General features: G+C 40.0%; 1 protein-coding gene across 12 annotated transcripts in view; it reads left to right on the top strand.

The window, feature by feature from the left end:
• Positions 1 to 25,914, top strand: part of PHF21B (PHD finger protein 21B) — a 209,233-nt gene that overhangs the window by 139,337 nt on the left and 43,982 nt on the right. The gene's annotated exons all lie outside the window — the stretch shown is intronic.

Raw genomic sequence — 25,914 nt, forward strand, 5'->3', positions numbered from 1 at the left:
AGAATTAGCTCTTGCCCTGGTAATATATGCTGTGTGCCCCCCATGCACATAAGTAACTCACAAGGATATCGAGAATTAGAGAAGTTGGCTGCAGGAACATTCAGCCGCTGCCCTAAGGGGCTGGCTCTTCACAGCAGTCCCAGTCTAAGGCTGCTCACAGGGTGGGACTCTGCCCCCACCACTCTGCACAATGCTTAGAAAACATCCCAGCAAGACAATAGACCCCATCCCTCCACACAGTATTAGTGCCTACAAACACAATTGCTGACACACTGTCATGGCTGATTCCCCACTCTGGCACTTTGAGTGCAGAAGGTGGGGGCCCGCAAGGATTCTAAAAATCAATACTGGCCACTCCATACTTGTATTAAACTCCCAAGGTTACAGCTTTTCTCTAACTTTGGATGGGTAGGTGCTGCCACCACCCAAGTGCAAAAACCCCTTTGAGGGCCCAGGAAGGCGCACTTGGGAATTCCTTCCTGTGGGGTACCCTCAAGACCTTTCACCTCCCCTCCCCCCAGGGAAGAGCTGAGAAAGAAAACAAAGGAAATCAGCTGTTGCCATCAGCTAATTAAACAACATATGCCCAAACCTCTTAAAACACAAAACCCCAATCTGATTCTTATAAAAGGTACATTTTATTTAAAAAAAAAGAAAAGAAAAAAATACATCTGAAAACTCAGGCTATTGCTAGATCTAAAAAGAGCAAGTACAAAAATTAAGAATCAAGAACAGCTTTCTTGAGGCCCAGCTTAAAGCTTACAAGCAAAACAAAAGCACCTGGGGTTAGCACAGAGGAGTCCACAAACCATAAAGAAATAAAAGAGATAAACCTAATCCCGTCTTCCTAGACCAGTGGTTCAAGTGGAACAAGTTTGGGAACCACTGTCCTGGACATTTCCTGATCTACTTACATATCAGGGGTTTCAAATGAGTAGTTTCTAGGTATGATCTGATAATTTTTCATACCTGTCCCAAGCTCTTACAGCATAGTTCCAGCCCTGTCTCTGCTCTCCGGGAAAACAACACAGACAGACAAAGGGGAATTTTTTTCCTAATTTTAAAAAGTTCTAGCCTTCCCATTGTCTCTTTTGGTCAGGTGCCCACTCACTTCCTTTTATCTATGGACTTTTTAACCCTTTACAGGTAAAGCAAGTAGAGAACAGCTACTAACAGGGATTTTATAGCTAACTGTCTGGCTGGGTGTCCATAAAAGGATCTACCCCACACCTCTTAATTTATCACACACACGCACACATAGTCACCAAGTCAGCTTTTAAGTTCATGGCAATCTTCACAATGTAGATCTACCAGGTGTCTTAGTCCTGACCCTGCAAGTCTCCTTCTATTCCATTCTGAGTTTTTCTTCTTCAGCAGAATCTGTCAGTCATGTTAAAATCATATAACGCGGATCATTGTTCACAGCTTAATTAAATGAGACCATCAAACTGTCAGATATTTCCAAAGGCTAAATTTGAACTCCATTTTCCAGAGGTGAAAATCTGATACACTAACACACTGCGTCACCTGACTTTGTCTTAACTTTGAATTTTCATGCTTTTCTCACTAGTTTGTGGTACAACCTTAGGTCATATTGTATTCTTGTTTTGGGTTTAGACAGGCACACTGTTACCTAGTTTGTTCAGAAAAATGGGGCTTGTGTTTGTGTAGGTGGATGTTCATACACACTTTACAGGTGTTAGTTTGTGGCATCTATCTGAAAATTTGGCCACCAAACTTGAAGAACTTAGTTCTTCTGCATGTGCAAGCCATTTGCTAAGTGTGGGTTAACTTTTAGAATAATTTATTCAGCAATAGGAAGTAATTTTTAAAATGGTTATTATTTCTTAAATCAGCTTTAATACTGGTCGAACGCTGTTAGGTGTATTGTTTGATGCATACTAGTGAAATTGATGGTATTGTAAAGAACATCCTTTGGTGCTAAATGTCTGCTAAGAAGCATTTAATCAGATTAAGAAAATATGTTTATGTGCTAATCATGTAAAAAATCTTGCACTGTAACTGTCATAAATATAAAGGGAGGGCTAACCATCTTTAAATCCCTCCTGGCCAGAGGAAAAAACCCTTTCACCTGTAAAGGGTTAAGAAGCTAAAGATAACCTCACTGGCACCTGACCAAAATGACCAATGAGGAGATAAGATACTTTCAAAGCTGGAGGGGGGAAAACAAAGGGTTCTCTCTGTCTGTCTGTGTGTTGCTTTTGCCGGGACCAGAGCAGGAATGCAGGTCAGAACTCCTGTAAAGCAATCTAGTTAGATATGTGTTAGATTCTGTTTTGTTTGGATGGCTGATAAAATAAGTTGTGCTGAATGGAATGTATATTCCTGTTTTTGTGTCTTTTTGTAACTTAAGGTTTTGCCTAGAGGGAATCTCTATGCTTTGAATCTGATTACCCTGTACGGTATTTACCATCCTGATTTTACAGAGGTGATTCTTTTCCTTTTTCTTCAATTAAAAATTCTTCTTTTAACAACCTGATTGCTTTTTTCATTGTTCTTAAGATCCAAGGGTTTAGGTCTGTGTTCACCTATGCAAATTGGTGAGGATTCTTATCAAGCCTTCCCCAGGAAAGAGGGTGTAGGGCTTGGGGGAATTTTGGGGGGAAAGACGTTTCCAAGTGGGCTCTTTCCCTGTTATATTTTGTTAGACGCTTGGTGGTGGCAGCAATAAAGTCCAGGGACAAAAGGTAAAATAGTTTGTACCATGGGGAAGTTTTAACCTAAGCCGGTAAAAGTAAGCCTGGGGGTTTTTCATGCAGGTCCCCACATCTGTACCCTAGAGTTCAGAGTCAGGAAGGAACCTTGACAGTAACACAAATGACATTTTTATGATTATAACAACACAGTGGGATACTCTTCATATAGTTGTCCTTTGTTTCTTTGAAATGTAGGTGGACATCGTAGGGGGAGGAATTTGGGCAGGAGAGAGGGAAGACTGCATTTCCTGGTTGGGCCCCAAATCCTGCATGCGATTCCATGTGGGCAGGCCCCAATGACTAGACAGGTCTCCACATGGGCTCAGGAGTTGTTTTTTGTACGCAGTTACTCACAGGGTTGGGGCCTACATTTTTAATTGTCCTAGGGTGAACTTTGACTTTGGTGAAAAGTGGCAGCTGCTACATTCTTTACTCTCTAGGGTCATGTAGACCCAGATCCAAAAAGGCACTGTCTTAGGGTTTGAGATGCTGAGGGCTTGTCTACACTTACCTGGGGATCGAAGTGCGGCGATCAATGCATCAGCGGTCGATTTAGTGGGTCTAGTGAAGACCCGCTAATCGACCACAGATGGCTCACCCATCGACTCCTGTACTCCACCAGATCGAGAAGAGTAAGGGGAGTCGACAGGAGAACATCTCCCATCGACATCGTGTAGTGTGGACCCCGCGGTAAGTAGATCTAAGATGCATCAACTTGAGTTATGCTATTCACGTAACTCAAATTGCATCGCTTCGATCAACTTTTCCCTGTAGTGTAGAAAAGGCCTGAGTGTTGCACCTAGAGAACCATAGGAACAACACTATGATCCACAAAGCCTAGGTTCCCTATACTAAGATTGGGGAGAGATAGGCACCTCAGAATGTGATCCACAAAGCCAGCATGCTAGGAGGCAGCTGCCTAAGCTAGCCCATGGGAGATGCTGACAAGAGGGGTGTGTGCTAAGTCCTGCCCCTCTTTTGGAGTTTGGCCAGCAAGAAGATTTCTATGTCTGATTCTGATCCTGAAACCAGGAAAGGTGGAGGATAGGGGACCTTGAATGAGGGGTCTCCCATATCTTGGATGAGTACTCTAGCCACTTGGCTAAAGTTTATAAGGGAAAGCCTCCTCCTCCTCTTCCTGTGAATTCGCCTGAGGGGGCCAATCCAGTAGTTGCCCTCTGAGCACCTCTGCCGGATTGAGCCTCTGCACTTGATTTAGGCAGCTGTACACCTGTCTCCCTTGATTTGTGAATCACTCTGTGACTTAGATGAGAGAGAGGTGTCTGGGTGCCTAGGGTAAGGCAACAGTGTGCATGGTCAGAGCCAGAATTTAGATGCCTAGAGAACTTTTGCTATAAAATTTAGGCACCAGAGTGAGTTTAGGTACCTATAGGGTTAGGAGACAGCCAAGTTGGAGTTTGGTGGGTTGCAGTGGAGCCTAAATATGAGATTCAGGTACATAAGAACCTTTGTGGATCACACCATTATTCCTTAATCTAGCAGAGTTTAGGGATAATAAGTGATTTTCTTACTCTTCAGAATAAAAATAATCCTAGATGAGTGTGATATTTTTCTGCTTTAACAATGCAACAGTAAAGGGAACTATACTGCTTCATTCCAGTTGCGTTACAGATTAGTAATAACATAATCATGGGGAAGTTATTCGGGTTTTGCAGTGTCTGAAGGGAGTAATTTTAATCTTTTTTTGAAAATGAATTTGATGAAAGTTGGTGGATTGAGCGCTCTAGAGATAAGTTTCTTTCTCCCCCACACAAGCTTCTCCACTCTGTTCTCTCTCAATTTACCACCTATTGGCCTAAGCCAGTAGTTCAGCCTTCTTGCCCTTTACACTGTTATGATTATTTATTATTTCTATTACAGAAGTACTTAGAGGTTCCAACTGAGATTTATCTAAGTTATGTGGCCAATGTACAGTTTACTTATATGGCACCCATCACTACAGAATCTGAGCACCTCACAATCTTTAAGGGATTAATCATTACCAAACTCTATTACTATTATATCCCTGTTTCACAGCAGCACAGAGAGACTAGTTGTCTTGCAGAGGTCACACAGGAAGTTTGGGGCAACACGGAATTGAACCCAGATCTCCTGAGTCCCCAGCTAGCACCCTAACCACAGGAACCATCCTTTTTTTCTGGATCCTATTATGCTGGTGATACAAAACACATAGTTAGAGACAGTTACTGCACCAACGAGCTTACAGTATAAATAGAGAAGGCAAGCTGGGAGGGGAATCTGAGGCACTGACTGGTGAAGTGACTTGCCCAAGGTCATACAACATAGCCACATCTCATGAATCCCAGTCTTGTGCCCTGTCTGTTGGATTATGCTGATTCTATCTGCTGAGACTGCCCACAAGGTGCTTGTTGTGATGTGGACACCATTGTCCATTAGGAAAAGGACTTTGGCACTGAAATAATTTCATAGTAGTAACCCAACAGGTATCCAGTGGAAAGATGACTGGTCAGTACTGGTCAGGACTGGATTCCAATCACAGAATCATAGGAGGTCATCTAGTCCAACTCCCTGCTCAAGCAGGACCAATCCCAATTAAATCATTCCAGCCATAGCTTTGTCAAACCGGGCCTTAAAAACCTCTAAGGATGGAGAGTCCAGAACATAAGAATGGCCCTACTAGGTCAGACCAAATGTCCATCTAGCCCAGTATCCTGTCTTCTGACAGTGGTCAGTGCCAGGTGCTCCAGAGGGAATGAACAGAACAGGTAATCATCAAGTGATCCATCCCCTGTTGCTCATTCCCAGCTTCTGGTAAACAGAGGCTAGGGACACCATTTCTGCCCATCCTGGCTAATTGCCATTGATGGACCTATCCTCCATGAATTTATCTAGTTCTTTTTTTAACCTTGTTATGATCTTGGCCTTCACAACATTCTCTGGCAAGGAGTTCCACAGGTTGACTGTATGTTGTGTGAAGAAATACTTCCTTTTATTTGTTTTAAACCTGCTGCCTACTAATTTCATTTGGTGACCCCTAGTTCTTGTGTTATGAGAAGTAGTAAAGAACACTTCCTTATCTACTTTCTCTACACCAGTCATGATTTTTTTAGACCTCAATCATATCTCCCCTTAGCCGTCTCTTTTCCAAGATGAAAAGTCCCAGTCTTATTAATCTCTCCTCATATGGAAGCCTTTCCATACCCCTAATCATTTTTGTTGCCCTTTTCTGAACCTTTTCCAATTCCAATATATCTTTTTTGAGATGGGGCAACCACATCTGCACACAGTGTTCAAGATGTGGCCAAACCATGGATTTATATAGAGGCAACATGACATTTTCTGTCCTATTATCTATCCCTTTCTTAATTATTCCCAGCATTCTGTTTGCTTTTTTTGACTGCCACTGCACATTGAGTGGATGTTTTCAGCGAACTATCCACAATGACTCCAGGATCTCTTTCTTGAGTGGTAACAGCTAATTTAGACCCCATCACTGTATATGTATAGTTAGGATTATGCTTTCCAATGTGTATTACTTGGCATTTATCAACATTAAATTTCATCTGCCATTTTGTTGCCCAGTCACCCAGTTTTGAGAGATCCTTTTGTAGCTCTTCGCAGTCTGCCTCGGTCTTAACTATCTTTAGTATTTTGTATCATCTGCAGATTTTGCCACCTCACTGTTTACCCCTTTTTCCAGATCATTTATGAATATGTTGAATAGTACTGGTCCCAGAACAGACCCCTGAGGGACACCACTGTTTACCTCTCTCCATTCTGAAAACTGGCCATTTATACCTACCCTTTGTTTCCTAACATTTAACCAGTTACCAATCCATGAGAGCACCTTCCCTCTTATCCCATGTCAGCTTACTTTGCGTAAGAGCCTTTGGTGAGGGACCTTGTCAAAGGCTTTCTGAAATCTAAGTACACTATATCCACTGGATCCCCTTGGTCCACATGCTTGTTGACCCCCTCAAAAAATTCTAGTACATTGGTGAGACATGATTTCCCTTTACTAAAACCATGTTGACTCTTCCTCGACAAATTATGTTCATCCATATGTTTGACAATATTGTTCTTGATTATAGTTTCAACCAGTTTGCCCGGTACTGACGTCAGGCTTACAAGCCTGTAATTGCTGGGATCACCTCTGGAGCCCTTTTTAAAAATTGGTGTCACATTAGCTATCCTCCAGTCATCTGGTACAGAAGCTGATTTAAATGATAGGTTACAGACTACAGTTAGTAGTTCTGCAATTTCACTTTTGAGTTCCTTCAGAACTCTTGGGTGAATACCATCTGGTCCTGGTGACTTATTGCTGTTTAATTTATCAATTTGTTCCAAAACCTCCTCTAATGACACCTCAATCTGGGACAGTTCCTCAGATCTGTCACCTAAAAAGAATGGCTCAGGTTTGGGAATCTCCCTCACATCCTCAGCTGAGAAGACCGATGCAAAGAATTCTATTAGTTTCTCCGCAATTGCCTTATCGTCCTTGAATGCTCCTTTAGCACCTCTATTGTCCAGTGGCCCCCCGGTTGTTTAGCAGGCTTTCTGCTTCTGATGTACTTAAAAAAAATTGCAAAAAGAAAAGGAGTACTTGTGGCACCTTAGAGACTAACCAATTTATTTGAGCATGAGCTCACCAGCAGGAGAGTGAATTTGTGTGGGGGGGTGGAGGGTGAGAAAACCTGGATTTGTGCTGGAAATGGCCCACCTGATGATCACTTTAGATAAGCTATTACCAGCAGGACAGTGGGGTGGGAGGAGGTATTGTTTCATATTCTCTGTGTATATATAAAGTCTGCTGCAGTTTCCACGGTATGCATCTGATGAAGTGAGCTGTAGCTCACGAAAGCTCATGCTCAAATAAATTGGTTAGTCTCTAAGGTGCCACAAGTACTCCTTTTCTTTTTGCGAATACAGACTAACACGGCTGTTCCTCTGAAACCTGTCATTAAAAAAAATTGCTATTACGTTTTGAGTCTTTGGCTAACTGTTCCTCACATTCTTTTTTGGCCTTCCTAATTTTATTTTTACACTTCATTTGCCAGAGTTTATGCTCCTTTCTATTTTCCTCACTAGGATTTAACTTCCACTTTTTAAAGAATGCCTTTTTGCCTCTCACTGCTTCTTTTACTTTCTTGTTTAGCCACGCTGGCTCTTTTTTGGTTCTCTTACTATGTTTTTTTTAATTTGGGGTATACATTTAAGTTGAGCCTCTATTATGGTGTCTTTAAAAAGTTTCCACACAGCTTGCAGAGATTTCACTTTTGGCACCGTACCCTTTAATTTCTGTTTAACTAACCTCCCCATTTTTGTGTAGTTCCCATTTCTGAAATTAAATGCTACAATGTTGGGCTGCTGTGGTGTTTTTCTTGCCACAGGGATATTAAATTTAATTATATTATGGTCACTATTACCAAGCGATCCAGCTATATTCACCTCTTGGAGCTGATCCTGTGCTCCACTTAGGACTAAATCAAGAATTGCCTCTCCTCTGGTGGGTTCCAGGACCAGCAGCTCCAAGAAGCAGTCATGTAAGGTGTCAAGAAACTTCATCTCTGCATCCCATCCTGACGTGACGTGTACCCAGTCAATATGTACATATGTACCCAGTCAATATATACCCATTATTATTATTATTGAGTTTTTTCTTTTAATAGCCATTTCACAGTGACTATCACCATCCTGGTCAGGTGGTCGGTAATATATCCCTACCACTATATTCGTATTATTAGCGCATGCAATTTCTATCCATAGAGATTCTATGGTACAGTTTGATTCATTTACGATTTTTACTTCATTTGATTTTACACTTTCTTTCACATATAATTTCACTTCCCCACCAGCACGACCTGTTCTGTCCTTCCGATATATTTTGTGCCCTGGTATTACTGATTCCTTATTATTGATTATCCTTATTCCATCAAGTTTCTGTGATGTCTATTATATCAATATCCTCATTTAATACGAGGCACTCTAGTTCACCCATTTTATTATTTAGACTTCTAGCATTGGTATATAATCACTTCAAAAACTTGTCTCCTTTTAGCTGTCTGCCATTACACAATGTAATTGAATGGGACTCGTTTTTATTTGACTGTTTCTGATCAGACCCTGCCTGTACTTTATCATTTTCCATCCTCTCATCCTCACTAGGACATAGAGATTTTCTGTTTACAGATCCTCCCCTAAGGGATGTCCGAACCACCTCGCTGGGTAATCCATTTCGGTGCTTCACCACCCTCCTAGTGAAATAATTTTTCTTAATATCCAACCTAGACCTCCCCCACTGCAACTTGAGACCATTGCTCCTTGTTCTGTCATCTGCCGCCACTGAGAACAGCCTAGCTCCATCCTCTTTGGAACCCCCCTTCAGATAGTTGTCCTAGAACGGAAAGAATCAGTATCGCATCTTCAGTCCCTTGTGTCAACAGTCACCTTGATAACTTTAATGCAAATGTGTTCCCATGTCATGTTTGAGGAGCATTAAAGTAAATATAAGGGTGGGGGCGGGAAATTACCCAATGAAACAAATGAAAAAGAACATTTGTTGTGATGTTGATCTTAAACCCTATTGAACCAGGACAAAATTCCGTAACTCCATAATTCAAATTCCTTCCCCACTGTTTTAACAGAAAGCTGAAAAGAGCATGGTGATTTAAGATAATGGATTATAGAGTACTTATGTCAGATTCTGCCTGCGTTCACATCAGCGTAAATGCAGATTAATCTGATGAAGTCAATGAATTTACTTCAGATTTACATATATGGACCTGAGGACAGGATTAGGCCCCACACCTCTGATCTATACTGTATAATGAAATGACACTTTAAAATATGTATTTTTTTATATAGCATAAGATTATATCCTTCAAGTTAATTAAACCAGTCAGCAATGCTAGTTGCTGTTGATAGGACATTTAAATGTCAGATTCAGAATAATCACTTTTGGTTCCTGACTATAAATGGCTTCCTTTTAAATACCCCAGACAGGCCTATCTGGTCAGTATATCCAAGGTGTATGGTCTTTTGCTTTTCCCAGTCTGCATTTCGAGGGTGGGGAAGGGAGAGTCAGTGATGTATTTACATAGCCCTTGGAGGACCATATCCTACAGTCTTTACTCAAGTAAAACTCCCATTAACATCAAGGATTGAATAAAGACTGATTAGGCCCAATTCTGCGTTCCATACACAGCCACAGTTCCCAGTGAAGTCAGTGGGACTTCCAGTGCACAGGGCATGCAGGAATGGACTCAGATTGTAACCAGAGAGAGGTGTTTTAATCTACAAATAACTTGAGCAAGAAAATGTAGGGGAGAAATGAGCAAATTTTCTTAGTGTGTTCTTCACAGGAAGTGTGTGTGGTATTTTTTATATATCTATATAACTAGATATATATAAAAGATCATCCACATAACAAAGTTCACAGTCTTTTGCTCAAATGCTTTGAGTTTATAGCTCATTATTGTTTTGAAAAACCTCACGGAGAGCTTTGATTTACTTTAGAAAACCAAAAAATGCTCTAAAAATGGTAATATACTGTAGCTGTTTCATTGTAATTGGAGGCTGTCTGTGCCTCGTGTAAATTACCAGGCAAGCATTCCTGAAAATGTCAGAATTTTCAAGTTCTATTTAAAACTGTGGCACAAGAATGGAAGGGGATGGATAGAATATTTGAGAACTGTGTGGTTCTTGGCTGAAGTGCAGTTTGTAATAATGCAAGATGATCAGGGAAAAAATAATGTCTTAGGTTTTCTAAATTACAGGATACATAAAAACATCCACTTATCCTACATGCACTATTACTTTAATAAAGGCACCACTTTAGAAAATGAAAGACTTTGGAATACTGCCAACTGTCTTAGTTCTATTTATTGTCAAAAGGTGGATTTTTTTATTATCGGTGGAGGTTGTGGGGCAGTGGAGTGATTCATATGAACTTGAATGCATGACTCCAGGCATATATTATTGGACTGCAGGCTACTTATTCATCATCTTTCAGGATGCCAATGTACATGTTGAAAGCACAAACATGATAACATTTCCTGTAGCTCTTAGAACTGCCTTGCTATGTAAAGCACTGGCAATGGGTATGGCTGTAAAGCACTGTGCTCTAACTGTATATTTGAGTGTATATTTAAATTAATTGGAAAACTATACCAGAAAATACTGCTCTTAAATTATTTTGTATAAAAATAGCAGAGAGAGAGAGAGACATTGTATGTTGTAAATACACAGTGCTGATGAATACTCAAGTAGTTTATGGAAATATCTTAGAAGTCATTCCTGACAGTAATAAAGGCAGCAATTTGATTTCATCTATGTATAATAAACTGGTTTCACACTGCAGTTAAAGTGGTGGTGATGTTATATTAATATTTATTAGCAGTTATTGATGTTAGTTCAGTTATTTTTTCTTTGTATCACAACCGTTTTATAAACTCAATTTAAATTTCTACACAATAGCCAATTAAAAATGTGTGTGTATGAGAGAATATCTGTCACCTGGTGAGAATCAGAAAAATTTCATCAATTGTAGCAAAGCTGCACACCAGTTTACACCACCGGAGGATCTAGCCCATTGCATATATTCATCCACAAGCATTCTATCGGTGTCTATGTAAGGATTATTTTCATGGTTGCCTGCTGTTTAATAATATATATTTCTATTTGTTGTTTCTATTTATCCTACATTCAGTAGCTCTTGAGGAAGAGGGATTAGGTATTGCTTACTTTCAGTGTCTTTTGTGATGTGGGCAGGATTTCTGCTTTGCTGGACAATGTGAGTTGCAGAGACTGAACTGATATCAAATGTAACCACCCTAATTCGTCCAACTTTTTAAAAGAATCAATGACTTGTCAAATATATTTCATTTTGTGTCTGTGAAAAGGAGAGAGTGTTAGTAAGCGGCTGTGTGCTTTCTTATACTTCCATACCTATTGTCTATAAAATTGCAGCAATGAGGGGAGGGAAGGACTATCTACTAATTAATTATTTTTTATCTTGGGTCTGTTCCTCTTATCTAACTGTTTGGTGTTGGGTTTACTTGCTTTTACTTTGGGGCTTGATCTTGCTCCCGTTCAAGTCACTCCTGTGCAGAGAGCAAACTTTAAATGGCACTTAAATCCTGAAGATGCAAAGGACTTGTGTTGGCCCTTTTGGACTGAGGTGAATTTCACCCTAATTGAATTAGTATTGAATTAGTATGAAAATTGAAATTCCCCTTTTAAATATGCATCAGGTACGATGTAATGTAAGGCAAGTAAAAATTCCTGAACTTTTTACAAACAGGCTTCAGTATCAGGTTTTTCAGTAAATGAGGCCAAATTCTGTAGTCCTAAATTGAGCATAACTCCTAGCTCCCTTTGATGTCAATGGAAGTTATACTTGATGAAGAACTGCAGAAGTTCCCATTGAAATCAGTGGGAGTTTTACCACTGACTTCAGTGGGAGCAGGATCAGGAAGATAGGCTGCGATCCAGCAAAGCACTTAATCACGTGTTTAACTTTAAGTGTGTGAGTGGTCTGCTGATTTCAATGTGATTAATCATGTGCTTAAAATTAAAGGAATGCTTAAGGGCTTTGCTGTTTTGAGATTTAGTCTCTCAGGTTATCCTAGTTTAGAGCCAGTTATGGAAAATCTTGCCTAAAGTGCTGATTTGGGACCCAATTCTTTCCCCCACTGGAAAGGAGTAAATGCCATTGACACCAATGGGAGCTATTTATTTTTGGTGAGGGGAGAATCAAAAACTTGATTATTATTTTGGGGGTTGCTTATCTGTTTGATTGTTGTTAAGACCATACCTAATTCAATTGTAGGTGAATGACAAGATCAACCTAAAATAAATGAGCACTGAAACAAATTATTTACTTTCCTTTATAGAAAGAGAGGTAATGGCTCTTAACCCTTATGTTATCTCAACTTTGAACATGTCAGTGGTCTCACTGAAGTCAGTGTGTCTACTCATGTGCTTAAAGTTAAACACATGTTTAATTGCTTTGCGGGTTGTGTCCTATGTCCTTGAAGTGCATAGATAATAAAATGGTCTTTTTCATTCTTTGGCCAAATGTTGCCATTGAAGGCAAGAATCTAGCTCTGTATTCAAATTTTGAATCCTTCTTTATCTTAGGATTCATGGACCATAAGACATTCAAACATACCAACTTATTTTATAAAAGACATGAAGTTAATGGAAACCATTTGTTTTTCTTAGCAAGATCCTTATTAAACAACTTTTTCTGTAACTTCTTTTTGCTTAGCCTACTACTTGTGTTTGCTTTTATTAAACAAAACCACAATCCAGTGTCTGTATCATGAAAATTTGCATCCATGGTGATGGATTGTGATATTTCAAACACTTGATTGTTGTATTGCTTATTGAATCAAGCAACAAGAGGAGATTGGTTATATTGGAGACAGCTTTAATTTTAAATGCAAGATCACTGAACTAGCAGTGATAGAAAAGATGATGCCAAAGACTACATGATAGTTGATAAGGTTCAGGTAACATATATTTTCTAAAATATTCTGTGTTTTATTTTCTAAAGTTTGCTGAAGTGTGGCAGTGGTGATTTAAATTCTCCTTACCTGCACTCTTATTATCCCTTAGTTATGTAAAAAACCACTTAATCTAATGTGATCTGCATTTCTCTTTCAAGGATCAATACATTCATTAAACAAAAAGGAAAGAAACATTAAAAAGACAGCTATTCTAGCATAATAGTGATGAGAAGCCTGTAGAAGTTTGGGAGGGATGCTGGAAGGCAAAGTTTTAGAAGACCATAGGCTATAATCAATCAGAGATTGCCCAATTAGAATCCCACTACTCTGTCCAAGGTCTTACAGAGTCTAATTCATAATGTAACATTACTGCATTTACCTTCTCTTGTAGCCCTCTTTTCAAAATACATAGCAGTGTTAAAAGTTGAAATAATTTGTATTCCATCAAACTGTGTAACTTTTAATATTTTATGTTAGCTACATTTGTTGGTATGATTAAAAAAAAACCACAACAACCACCATGAACAGATGGGACTGCTAGTGTTTTGCTTTATCTGCATTGTAAATGTGGGCTTTAAAGATAAAGTAGATAATGTAATGGCTCAAAATGTTTATGCTTTGTTCTCAAGGGTTGAAAGGTTGAAGATCAAATCCTGACTCATCTGGCCAGAGTCCAAGAATTCTTTCTGACTTGACAAATTATTACTTAGACTTGAATTATCCTGCTTCTTGATTTTCTGTCTTCTCTTTCGCTGTATGTTAATGAATTACATGTCACAATGTTTTTCACTAGTCACACATGATGGGGCAAATTCCTCTATACATCATGTGTGTACATCTGGTGTAACTCTGTTGAAGTCAAGTAGAGTTATGCTGTATTTACACCAAAGTAGTTGACAGCAGAATTTGGTCAAGGACTATGTAATCACATCACTAATACTTTTACCACCAATTTACCAGCTGGCTGTAAACAGGTTTACTTGGCTGTAGCTGTAATTAGAAAATGTTATATTACAAAAAAAATCCAATTTTTAAGCATTTTCTCAATCTTATTTTCTCATTTTTCAATTTTTTTTAAAACTAAAATTGCAAAAAAAAAAATAGAATATACAGACTTTTCAGTTTTGCAGGTGGAATAAAATTGAAAACCATGGACCATGTCCTGTCATCAGTTTTTCTGAGTAAAAGTCAATGGGATGGTATGATCCCTGACCTTAAAGTGGCACCGTCAGCTTGAAATGTCAGTTTAATAAACAAAAATTAACAATAGTTTCAGGTACTGAATCTGCTCTTAAATCCCCCTGCCAGTTACTGTGGATTTATCATCCTATTGTCCAATTAAAAATAAAAAACACCTTTTATCTCCCCTTTTTGCAGTAGGAAACACCCATAAAATTTAGGCCCAGATCCTGCAATGAGCTCTGTGCAGAAGGACCCCAGCATGAATCTATGAGGAGCCACACTGGGTATGTCTACACTCAGGGCCGGCTCCAGCTTTTTTGCTGCCCCAAGCGGTGTGGGGAAAAAAACCAAAACCCGATTGAGCTGCTGCTGAAGTGCCGCCGAAGTGAAAGGGAGTGAATGAAGGACCCGCCGCCGAATTGCCACCGAAGACCCGGATGTGCCATCCCAATAACTGACAGAGTTCCGCCCCTTTCTGTTGGCCGCCCCAAGCGTCTGCTTCCTTTGTTGGTAACTGGAGACGGCCCTGTCTACACTGCATCTGGGAGCAAGCCTCCCAGCTCAGGTCCACAGACTCATGCTAGTGGAGCTTGTGCTAGCATGAGCCTTGCTAGAATGTCTGTGCATCTGGGCTGGGAGGCTCACTTCCAGATGCAGTGTAGACATACCCATTGAATTCAGTGAGGCTTTGAGGAGGTGAAGGGTTCTGTGTTTCTGGATCTCATTGCACTATTGGAGCCTAAAAAAGGAAAGTGAATGACTGACCATACAGGAAGATTACTATCTGTCTAGTCTGATCTAATTCACAAAATAAATACACTGAAAACAGAGAAAATATTTTCTCCTAATCTCCTTCAGTTATAGCAAATTTAGGTTCTTGATTCTGCGAACACTTAAGCACTTGCTTAAGGTTACATATATAAATAGTCCCACTGAAGTCAATGGGACTACTTATGTGTAAAGTTACTCATGTGCACAAGAATTTGTAGGACTGGGACCTAACTGAATATGCTGTAAAGCATGGGCTAGACAGGGACATATGGAATAAGGCTAGCTTTTTATGTAAAACCCAGAGCAACTTCAAGGTCTAGCCCAGGCATCATTATTTGAGGAAAACTTTCAGTTGAAATTAGTAGTAGTTTGTCTTGAGTGAGGAATGCATGATGAGACCTTGGTGTTGATTTTGAAATTAGATCCCCAAAAAAGCAGAAATTATAGTCATGTTTTATACTAAGGATACATTTATAAATAGTTTAGAAATTATTCTATAGTAGTGAATATAATTAAATAATTTATAAATGCTTATGTAATAAGTATGTTACAGACATTAATATGTGGTAGAGGTGGCTACAAGTGTGTCAATAGAAGGTATGGTTCTAAGCCACTTACTGACCTATTAGACTCTACCAGTTGATTAACCATTTATTGAAACATCTATTAATAATGTATTAAACCTTTATAAACGATTTATAAATAAAAACCCTTAATATAAAGTGTGACTAAAATTATTTGCTATAGTGGTGACTCAGTAGCAATTGCTATAGTTAAGGTTGCAAAATGGTTTCCATTATATCCCCTCTTCACAGGATTCACTGGTCCTTCAGCATTCAGGGAAGGAATCCTTTTGTGTTGAGAATGCCCCAGTGCTAGTCCCTGGAAAGATATCCTAATACACCTGCCTGTTCTGTAGGGGTTTATCTAGGACCAGCAGGAGTTAAACAAATGAATTTGTTTTGGCAGGTGGACCTTGTTAACCTGTCAGCTAGGAATCATTAAAGCCGACCTTGCCCAGGTAGTAGAGAAAGGGGATGATGCTGTATTTTGGACTTCTTACATTTTTCTTATAACTGCTGCAGTTAAATGCTGGGTCTGGGAGCTGACATAGAGGAGCCTGTGGTGGGTTTTATGTTTTGTTTGGGTTGTTCTGCTAATGGCCTAAAATAAATGCAGTAGGTTAGGAAGTACAGTAGGAGAGACTTACTTTTTCTTCCTTATTAGCCAGGGGGTTTCTTGCTTTTGTCCCTGGGACAACTGGGAAACTGAGGCTCCATTATGCCCATTTTCACATGCTTATAACTCTGAAATGAATTTTATTTTATTTTGTGGTGAAGCATGCTTGCTCCCTGCACAAAGCTCCACAATCTTGCAGCCCCATTTTTGCTGAGCTCTCATTCAGTTAATTTAACTAGATCTGGAGTTAAATTCTGCAGAGTTTATAAGCTTTTAAAGCTAACTGGCTCTGCAGTAATGAAATTCACTTCTTTAAAGAAAAAGTAAGTACACTAAGGCCACGTCTACACTGCCCGCCAGATCGGCGGGTAGTGATCGATCTATCGCAGATCGATTTATCGCATCTAATGTAGACGCGATAAATCGATCCCCGATCGCTCTGCTATCGACTCCGGAACTCCACCAGGGCGAGAGGTGGAAGTGGAGTCGACGGGGGAGCAGCGGCTGTTGATCCCGTGCCGCGAGGACGCGAAGTAAGTGATTCTAAGTTGATCTAAGATACGTCGACTTCCGCTACACTATTCTTGTAGCTGAAAGTGCATATATTAGATCGATCCCCCCCCCCCGGTGTAGACCAGGCCTCAATAACTATTACTTCAGTGTTGTTGGACAGTTGCAATCAGAGACTGGAAATACAAAAGTTAAGGATTCAACAGTAACGTAATTCAGCCAAATTGTACCAATGCAGTCTGCTGTATTTTGTTGTTGTGGTTAACTGGGTGGCTTAGTATATTACTGGATATTTTGTAAAAGCGATTTTTCTATGAAGCATAGAGGATGTGTTGCATTACGAAATTAACTTTGCTTTGGGAAACTTTAATTTCTGTGTTTCCTGAACTTTGGTAATTTTAATGCTGCAATTTTAATGTTTTTCACATCTATAGGTATAGGATATAGTTTAGGCTAGTTCCCATTGCTCCATCCCAAGACTCTTGTGTTTATGTTCCCAATCTCCAGAATGGATGGGGAATGGCTAATGAAAACCCAAAGCAGGGGGCTGCACATGTAACTTTAAGCCACTTTTGTGCCTGTCCTGTGGTTGTCTGGCCAATGGGTGGTATAAATTAGAGCAGTGGTTTTCAAACTGGGTTACACAAGCGCTCATCAGTAGTGTTGGACAACGCACTTTATTTAGTAAGATTTGGCAATCTAAACCTAGCTATATTAGGACCCTTTCTCAAATGGGGGTATGTGTAGACTACATTATTTGGAAAGGGATACGCAACCTAAAAAGTTTGAAAACCACTGAATTAGAGCAACCTGAAGGCTCTTTTTATTTATGGTTGCTGGCAACAGCCCTCTTGGGCTATACCTGTGGATGGAGATATACAGGACATAAAGAAGCTTTGACTACAGCCCCTTCCCCTAGTGACTCCCCTGGCCAGTGGTGGCAGAGGGGAAATGGTGGCATAGGAGCTACTATAGAGTCTGTCCTACACCCCAGATTCAACTATGCAGGGCTAAGCTGTCTCTAGAGATGGATTGTAGGGCAAAATCGGGTCCACTATACATACTGTATATGTGTGTTTCCTTATTTCAAAACAGTTGCCACAAAATCTGTGAACAAAGAGGAAATAATCTGAGGCCATTATTCATTAAAAAACTGGAACAGTTTAGTAGTTAAACAGCAAATCTCTTAAGAATCAGCTGAGCAAGAGACTATAGGTGTGATCACAGCTGCTGCATGTTGTACTTGCAACTCAGTGAGACTGCATTCATTTGCTCAGGAAGTGGAGACTTAGTTAATTAAGTTTGATTTCTGTGCAAAGCTTCAAATTGCAGACCAAATATGTGCAGGATAATGTGGTTCAGTATAGCCAAATATGAGGTTAGTAGTCGGGGTCCTGCTTAATTTCTTTGAGCAAAGCGTTAGCTCATTCCCTTTAATGACATTAGTCCTTCCTCTTAAAAGAGAAGGACTAAACAGTAAATGACTTCATGGAGAGTTTAAGTTTAATAGGCGAGAGGGAAGCAGTGGTTTAATACAGATGTGGTATAATCATCTACTCCTGAAATAAAAGGCATCCTTTGTGACTGTGAAACCCAAGAAGCTTATGGACCTTTCTTTGCATCTCTCCTTTGACAGAATGCTGTCTACAATTCTTGGCCCACATGCTGCATTCCTGGGGAAAAGTTTAGGCAGGGCTAAAACTGATAAGAGAGTTCTTTGAGTTTCTGCCTTATTCTTTCCTTAGAAAGGGAGATGTGGGGAGGTAGAAAGGAAAATTAAAGGGTGTGGCCTACAAATCCTGAGGATCCAAGAGGAAGGCAGAAGACAACTTTACAGATCCCAGGTAACTCCTCAGGATGGTCTAGTAGACCCTCCATGCTGGTCTCCTGAGTCCCAGCCTTCTGAGTTTTGCTGCCATTGGCTAACACACCTCCAACCCCCCCCCCCCCACACACACACACACACTGCATTTATTTAGCCTGTACCCTAAACTTCCCATTCCATGCGTGAGAAGTCAGATGAAGGTAGGGAATTATTGCTGATCTCCCTACCAGCAGCAACTAAGGGCCTCTCCCACCCGTGGCTCCATATACCCTCCCAAAGCTTCAGGAGCCCTGACTCCACAGAACTGGTATAATGGGTGGATATCTATAGTGTCTAGAAAAATGTAAGCATTCAGGAGAACCAGTATTGCCTTCCCTGCCCCTTTGCAGGTTAGAGAAATTTTCTGACACATTTTGCTTCCCTCTGCCGCTCGTATTTTTGTGATCCATGAAATCCCAAGAGCATTTCCTATCTTTTTTTTTTAATTCTTCAAACTACAAAATAATGCAATAGGGCGGTGGTGCTGGAACAATATTTATAGTGGAGGCGCCGAAGGCGGAAACCATGTATTTGGGTTGTTATTACTACTTCAAGTCAGGCGGTGCGACAGCACCCCTAGTTCCAGCAATAGGGCACACTGAGCCTCTGAGTAACCATATGTATCACAACAAATACAAACATATTTACAAGATTGTGAATTCAATTTGTGAGAGAGCATGACCTACCAAAATGCTGGTGTGAGATAAAACAGAAAGGGAAAACAGCAATTATTTCTAGGCTTCTAAAAAAAAAATGGACCAGAGTTTCTTAAATTTCTGTGAAGTCCCAGTCAAACTACAGTCCATATACCAAATATACACTAAATATCTTTATGGTTGCTGAAAAGAAAGAAAATATATTTGTGTGTATGCCACACAGAGAACTTAAATATGTTGTTTTTACTGATGGAGGGTATGAAAAAATAATTGCTATTCGAGTGTTTATGGTAACGGAGTATAGTAGCAAGCTTAGAAACAATGAGCGATCATTGAAGTCAGGTGTAGCAAATTTTAAGTCAAATGAACTCCAAGGTTGCATTTAATACTTGGCATTTATATAAAGCAAGCTCAAGGTTGAATGTTGCATTCAAGTTGTAAAATGAATGCAGAATGGGTAAAAAACCTGCAATTACTTCAGTGAATATCCATTCAGGTTAAGAATTTTCATCTTTGCTGTTGCCATAGCAATCGGTTCCCCTGTCACTACCACATTAAAAATCCATTCTGTAAAACTGTTGTCGCCAATATTGAACATATAACAGACAAAAACATTTTTAAAAAATAGCTCTAGGTGTCTTGTTTGCGACAGGAAGCAGGAGTAGATCTTAGAGATGAATATGTACTTTTAAAAAAAGATTAGTGATACTATAATATATTGTAGGAACACAGCATTTTTGCTGCAGTATTGAACTCAGTATGAAATAGTTTGAAAATAATATAAAAAGGTAGTGTCAGTACAGCTCAAATATTAAATTATTTTCCTAAAATATAACAATCCCAAATGCTATAGAATTAAATATGTTTTTATTGATGCACTGTAGCAAAGGGCTTTGAAAAGTAAATGGTCATTAACTTTGTTAGTGAATGGGCCTAATTCTTTTCTTGCACCGACGTAACTGTTGATTTCAGTGGTGTTATTTACCCTTGTATAATTCTGGATTTAGAAGAGAATCATGCCCACTAATAATTATACACTTGGGACCTGATCCTATGTTTTTCTTGCACCCAAAACTCCCTTCAAAATCAACAACAGTTGTGCTTCTACAATGAATGCAGGATCAGCCCCATAGTTTTAATAATGGATCCAAATATCACAATTAATAGTTAGAGATGGTTCCATGAATAAGTGTTCCCCAAACTGAGTAAAACCTGAAGCCTCTTTTAATAATATATGTATTTAAAACTTTACAATATAATGGTTGTACCATTTAGCATGGAAATAAAGAAGTTTGTGCTGATCATAGCAGTGTTTAAGTCGCAGACCTAAAAGCCTACACAGTAGCTTAAACAGAGTTCTAATAGACCACACAGTGGATATCTGGGGTGAAAACATGCTCCTGGTGCTTAATCTGATCATCCGCATTGGAGGTCTGTGCACTGCTTGGCTGCCACCAGGCTGCTTGTCCTCTTGTTTCATCTTATTTTGTTCAGCCTTTGTTCATCTCTCTGATTCCTTTCTCCCCTCCCTTGTGTAGCTTCCTTTTTCATATTTTTTGTCTTTCACTTGTACTTTCCTCTCTGCTTACATCTCCCAAGGTTTTGAGAATGGATTGCTTTGAGAAAGTAATTTGTTTAGAACAAGAGCAGCAGTGGAGATGAAAGCGTTGCAACTATTTGCTAAATTATCTCAGTTGTATTAGATTAAAAACAAGATGACTTGTTTTCAAACTTTTCTTGGAAACTTCTCCTAGTCCTTTTCCATGCATATTCTTTGGTTACATAGGAACAACTGGATTTTTGTTGTTGTTTTTTAAGTCAGTTGTGTCCTACTGTGGCTTTTTTGAGTTGTCATTTTATTACTGAGTGAGCTCTACTTAATTTAGGGACCCGTGCATAAGCTCCTTTCAGTACTCTCTTTGGCTGCTTACATTCCTTAATACCTCTTTAAAGCCTGCTGGTAGGTGTCATTTACCCAGGATATAGAGGCTGCAGAAGGTCACCAACTCAATGGACTTGCTGTGGTTCCTCTGTATGGGCAACTGTGGACTGGTCATGCATGAGACCCTCCCTGACAGCCAGAAAGCTGGACTCTGTTCTGTGTAGGTCACCACCGGGGGGGTTTGAAGCAGGCTGGAGATGTGACCATAGGATCTGTGACCATGTGTATCCATTAACATCAGTATATGGGAGACATACGGTTTGAGGTTCCGTTTCACCCCAGGGTCTAGGATAGTGATTGTGGGTCCACCCTGTGCCCTATGTATAGGCTAGGGTGATGAATTCCCATGCACAAAAGCCTATGATAAGTGCTACTCAGTATAAGGGTTGCCATATCAGGAAATATTTGTGAAAGGTAAATTAGTTTGTCTGTATTTAAAAGTTTCTCTCAATAAAAAAGACTCTAAATCTGGCTTAAACCTGTAATATCAAATCAAAAGAATTCAGGTAAGATGAATAGGGATTCTTAACCTTCTCTCCATTACCAGCTCCCTTCACATACTAGAAGTATATAGCAGTGTAGGTATTTCAGGGGGTCACCAGAAACCCTCACAGACTGCAGATAAAGGAGAGATTTGAAGTTATCTTCGACTTTTATGGTCCTTTTTTATTAAAATGCTTAGAGCTGTAAATGTAGTAATAAGAAACTCATTTATCGTGACAAAAGTGCTGCTATAAACTATTCTGCACTCATAAAATAACCTTTTAAATTATTGTTTCTGCTGGTATCGATAAATTCATACAAAGTGCTTAAAGGTCAGGCATTGCCAGAAAAATGTCTTTTCAGCTTGTTAATTAAAGGTTTATAAGAATGTGCACCAGCTTGCTCTTTTGACAAATGGAGGGGGGAAGAAGCCCAAAATGGAAGAAAGGGATAGAATGGCAGCAATGAGAGACAAGAGGCTAAGCCCAACCTACGCTCACCATGGAACGTATGGGTTGCTTGTGAGATAGCTGGTATCTCTGAAGGGGAAAAACAAGTTATCCACATTTGTGGAGAGGAGGATCTTGATTACAGTCCTCAAGGAGACAATGTGGTCGAATATTTTTAGCTGAGAGCAAGGGACCTGATTCACCACTCTTACTCCAGGTCTGCACCAAGTTACGTTACTGAGAAACAGGAATAATCTAAAGATGAACCACATCGCCGCATATCTCAGCTCTCACTCCTAAACCTCAGTACTTCCATAAGAACTGTGACCAAAATCTCCCCCTTTTATTTTTGTATCCCCCAATCAGCATGGAGGCATTGTTTCAGGTAGCTAGAGTTTGATTCACGACTTTGCTATTCCAGTTTAAAAGGTGTTCAACATGGAACTGGAGTAACACCTGAGGTGAATGAGGCTTTGGGATTAGAACAGGGGTGGGCAAACTTTTTGGCCCGATACCTAACTGTGCCTCTGACCTTCAGTTCTTGCATGACAGAATGGAGATGATAATACTAACCCACCTTAGCAAAGGGGTTTGAGATTCTTAGCTGAAAGGCACTACAAATAAGTGCAAAGTATTTATTCTTTATTATTCATGTACTTCTGCTAATGTGCTGACTTGACCTATTTTAATTGTCCAAACAAAGAGAGATAAACAGTAAGCAAACAGCACAAATAGTGAGAAGTAAATTGTATTTTTTAAAATTGTCTCAATTTTTTGTATTCCTTGATGCTATAAGAAATATATATAAGAACATTTTGGATTTTTCTTCCACCTTCCACGTGTGAGATTTACCCTGGCAATGTCCCTTTAAATATTTAAAACAGAAGTTCTTTAATATCAAAAAGTTGGTAAACCCTAAGCTGCATCTCTTGTACTGAAAATTTCATAACAGAAGAGTGCCATAATTTGTTTTCATTCATTTGAGAGGTAGCAGCAGTACTCTGAGCTTCTTCAGGGAAATAAATCTAGAGCATTTTTTGAGAGTGTAGGTGACAGGACTAATGATAGCTTCATTTGAAAACACAGCCAAAATGTGTCATCCGTGGATATCAGAGCAATGAACTAAGAATATAGTACAAAGTAGCTTCTGGAGTTCCCCTTTTCTCCTCCCATCCCCGTACCACTTTGACTCAATCTTCCTTGTTGTAAATGTATCAGAACTGCTACTATAATGCATACATAAGTTAAGATGAGGTCCTTTCTTGGAGGAATATGATTAGAGGAAAGCTCTAATTTTTGTTACAAGTTTGTTTGTTTTTAAGATCATATATTTAAAGAAGTGCAAGAAAGATCTTTTCAATATGGAATTTTGTTTACAGTATCTTACTTGTTGACAAGTATTTCTTAAATGACTTTTGTTTAATTGGACTCCTTGTTTCATGTTCAATTCCCAATCCTTTCATTAGCAACACTTTTTATTCTAATCTGGGATGCACTGTTGTGCAGTCTGAAAACCCTTTTGTTGTGTGTTTACTGTGTGTTTTCAGTATATGTAACTGCACATCTAAAATTAGTTGACAGTGAAAGATGCAACCACTTTGACTCCAGCTCAGAGAAGTGGGGGACTTTTTATATTAACTCACTAGTAGAGGGTGTGTGTACATCATGGGATCTCTTCATCTTTACTGTAAATGCTAGAACAGTCATGAGCAAGATTTTTGGTGGAGAGGGTGCAGGTCGGCTGCCCTGCACCTTCTGTCATCATTCACACGGGGGTAAAGTGGGTGTAAAATCAAAAGGGTAGTGTTTAACCCTTTGCATTGCTTTGCATTGGTGTAAATGACTCAGGGTTCAGACCACTGAATAATCAGACTCAGTTGTTGAGGAATGGGTTCCTTTTTAACTTGTCTATTTAATGCTCACAGAAGGTGCTACATTAACACTGTTGGGAAAGGAAATCCCCTGACCACAGAGTGTGCAGCATGGACAGCAGCAGTGCCAGCTTTCCTTTGCCACCCTGCTAATGTACTACACTGTAGCCAATGTACTACCTGCAATGTAGCACTCTTTCTGCCCTTAAGCCGTCTGGTGAGACTACCAGCAAGAGTGCCTTTTGTAATGAGAATGCTTCACCAAGAGAAACTGAACAGAGACCACTAACTCATTTTACCCAGGCTGCTGAATAGCCAATAGGGTTCAATAATTTTTGACCAATGACTTGAAGAGAAACGTTCTGTGGTCTAAGATAAATTGTGAATGTCCAGCTGTTTCTAGGTTACTATTTGGGCACTGTAACAAGGTGGTTCATAGTTGGAGTCCAGCCAACCCTGATTACAGAATATGTCACACCTGAGAGAGGGCCAGGTGATTGCCCTCTAAAGAGCAGCAGGAGGCTATAATAAAGGGGGGAAGCACAGGAAAGTGTAGAGGGACACAGGGAGTGTGAGGGACTCCTGCAGGGAAGACCCTGAAACCAAGGGTGTGTCTACACTGCAATAAAAAAATGGTGGCACCAAATCTCAGAGCCCAAGTCAGCTGACTCAGGCTCATGGGAGGAGGAGCTGGGAGGACAGACTATAAGAAGAGACTGGGTCAAAAGAAGAGCTCTGGCTGTAAGAGAAGACACCAGAGCTGAGTGTGGACTGTTGTGTGGGGATAGACTTTATTTTGGGACCCTGAGGATTATTAAAAACTGTGTGTTATTAAACCAGCTGCAGGCTGGGGGTTTTGTTATCTCCCTGAAAGCCTTTAGGAAGTTCTTAAGAGGCTTGCAAGAGAGGCTTAAAGGGCCAAGTTGCCTGCAGAGTGACCCCTGACCACAGTGGGGTCATCAGTAAATGACCACCCTGTTACAGGCACATTATACTACAGAAGTAACCTCATTATTCTAACTACAAAGAAGATTGGAGTGGAGGGAGAACCTGAATCGTATGGGAGTAGCTACTTTAAACTATCTCCTCCGTTCTTGGTTGTTTGAAATGTTGTATGTTCTTTTTCATTTTCACCTTAGAGAGCAGAAGGGCTGGGCTCGCTCATTCCCAGTTTATACTGGCATAAAGGAAGGAGCTGAGTCCCCAGCAATGGTAAAAGGTGGCTACAATTTTCCTTTTTCCCCAGGGCCTGCAAGAGACCAACACCACACACCAAAAGTGCCTAGCACTGGTTGGGTAAGGAGGCTGGAGGAGGTGGTGATTCAGATAATCCACAATACAGCCTCTACTTGTGAGCCTCCAATGGTGCTGCTGTGTGTAATCTATGTGGGATTACTACAGTGAAAACACTGCCTGATCTTTCCTCTTCTGATGCAAAGGTCTTCACTTGCACATGGAGGTGCAACTTACTCCCACTGCTACAAGGAGATGTAAACTCAGCTCACTGTGTTTCTCTCAAGGCACCGTTGAAGCCTGCCATGCTGTTTTTCAGAGGGACATTACTGGGTAGTACTCAAAAAGAACTTGTTCTTGCAGAAATATTGAGAGAGAGAGAGAGCACTACAGAAACACTGACTCTGCAAAGACAAACTGGTGAACTCCACTGGTCTGTAGGACTCAACCACTCCCAGTGCAAGTTCTAATCTTTTCTGAATAGAGAAAACCCCCACTTTTTTGTAGGGTTAGGAGAGCAGAAGAATGAATCAAAACAAATTTCAGAGGGAGGGGTGTTTCTAA

This window comes from Caretta caretta, chromosome 1, assembly GCF_965140235.1.
Source record: "Caretta caretta isolate rCarCar2 chromosome 1, rCarCar1.hap1, whole genome shotgun sequence".
In the NCBI taxonomy this organism is placed as follows: domain Eukaryota; kingdom Metazoa; phylum Chordata; order Testudines; family Cheloniidae; genus Caretta; species Caretta caretta.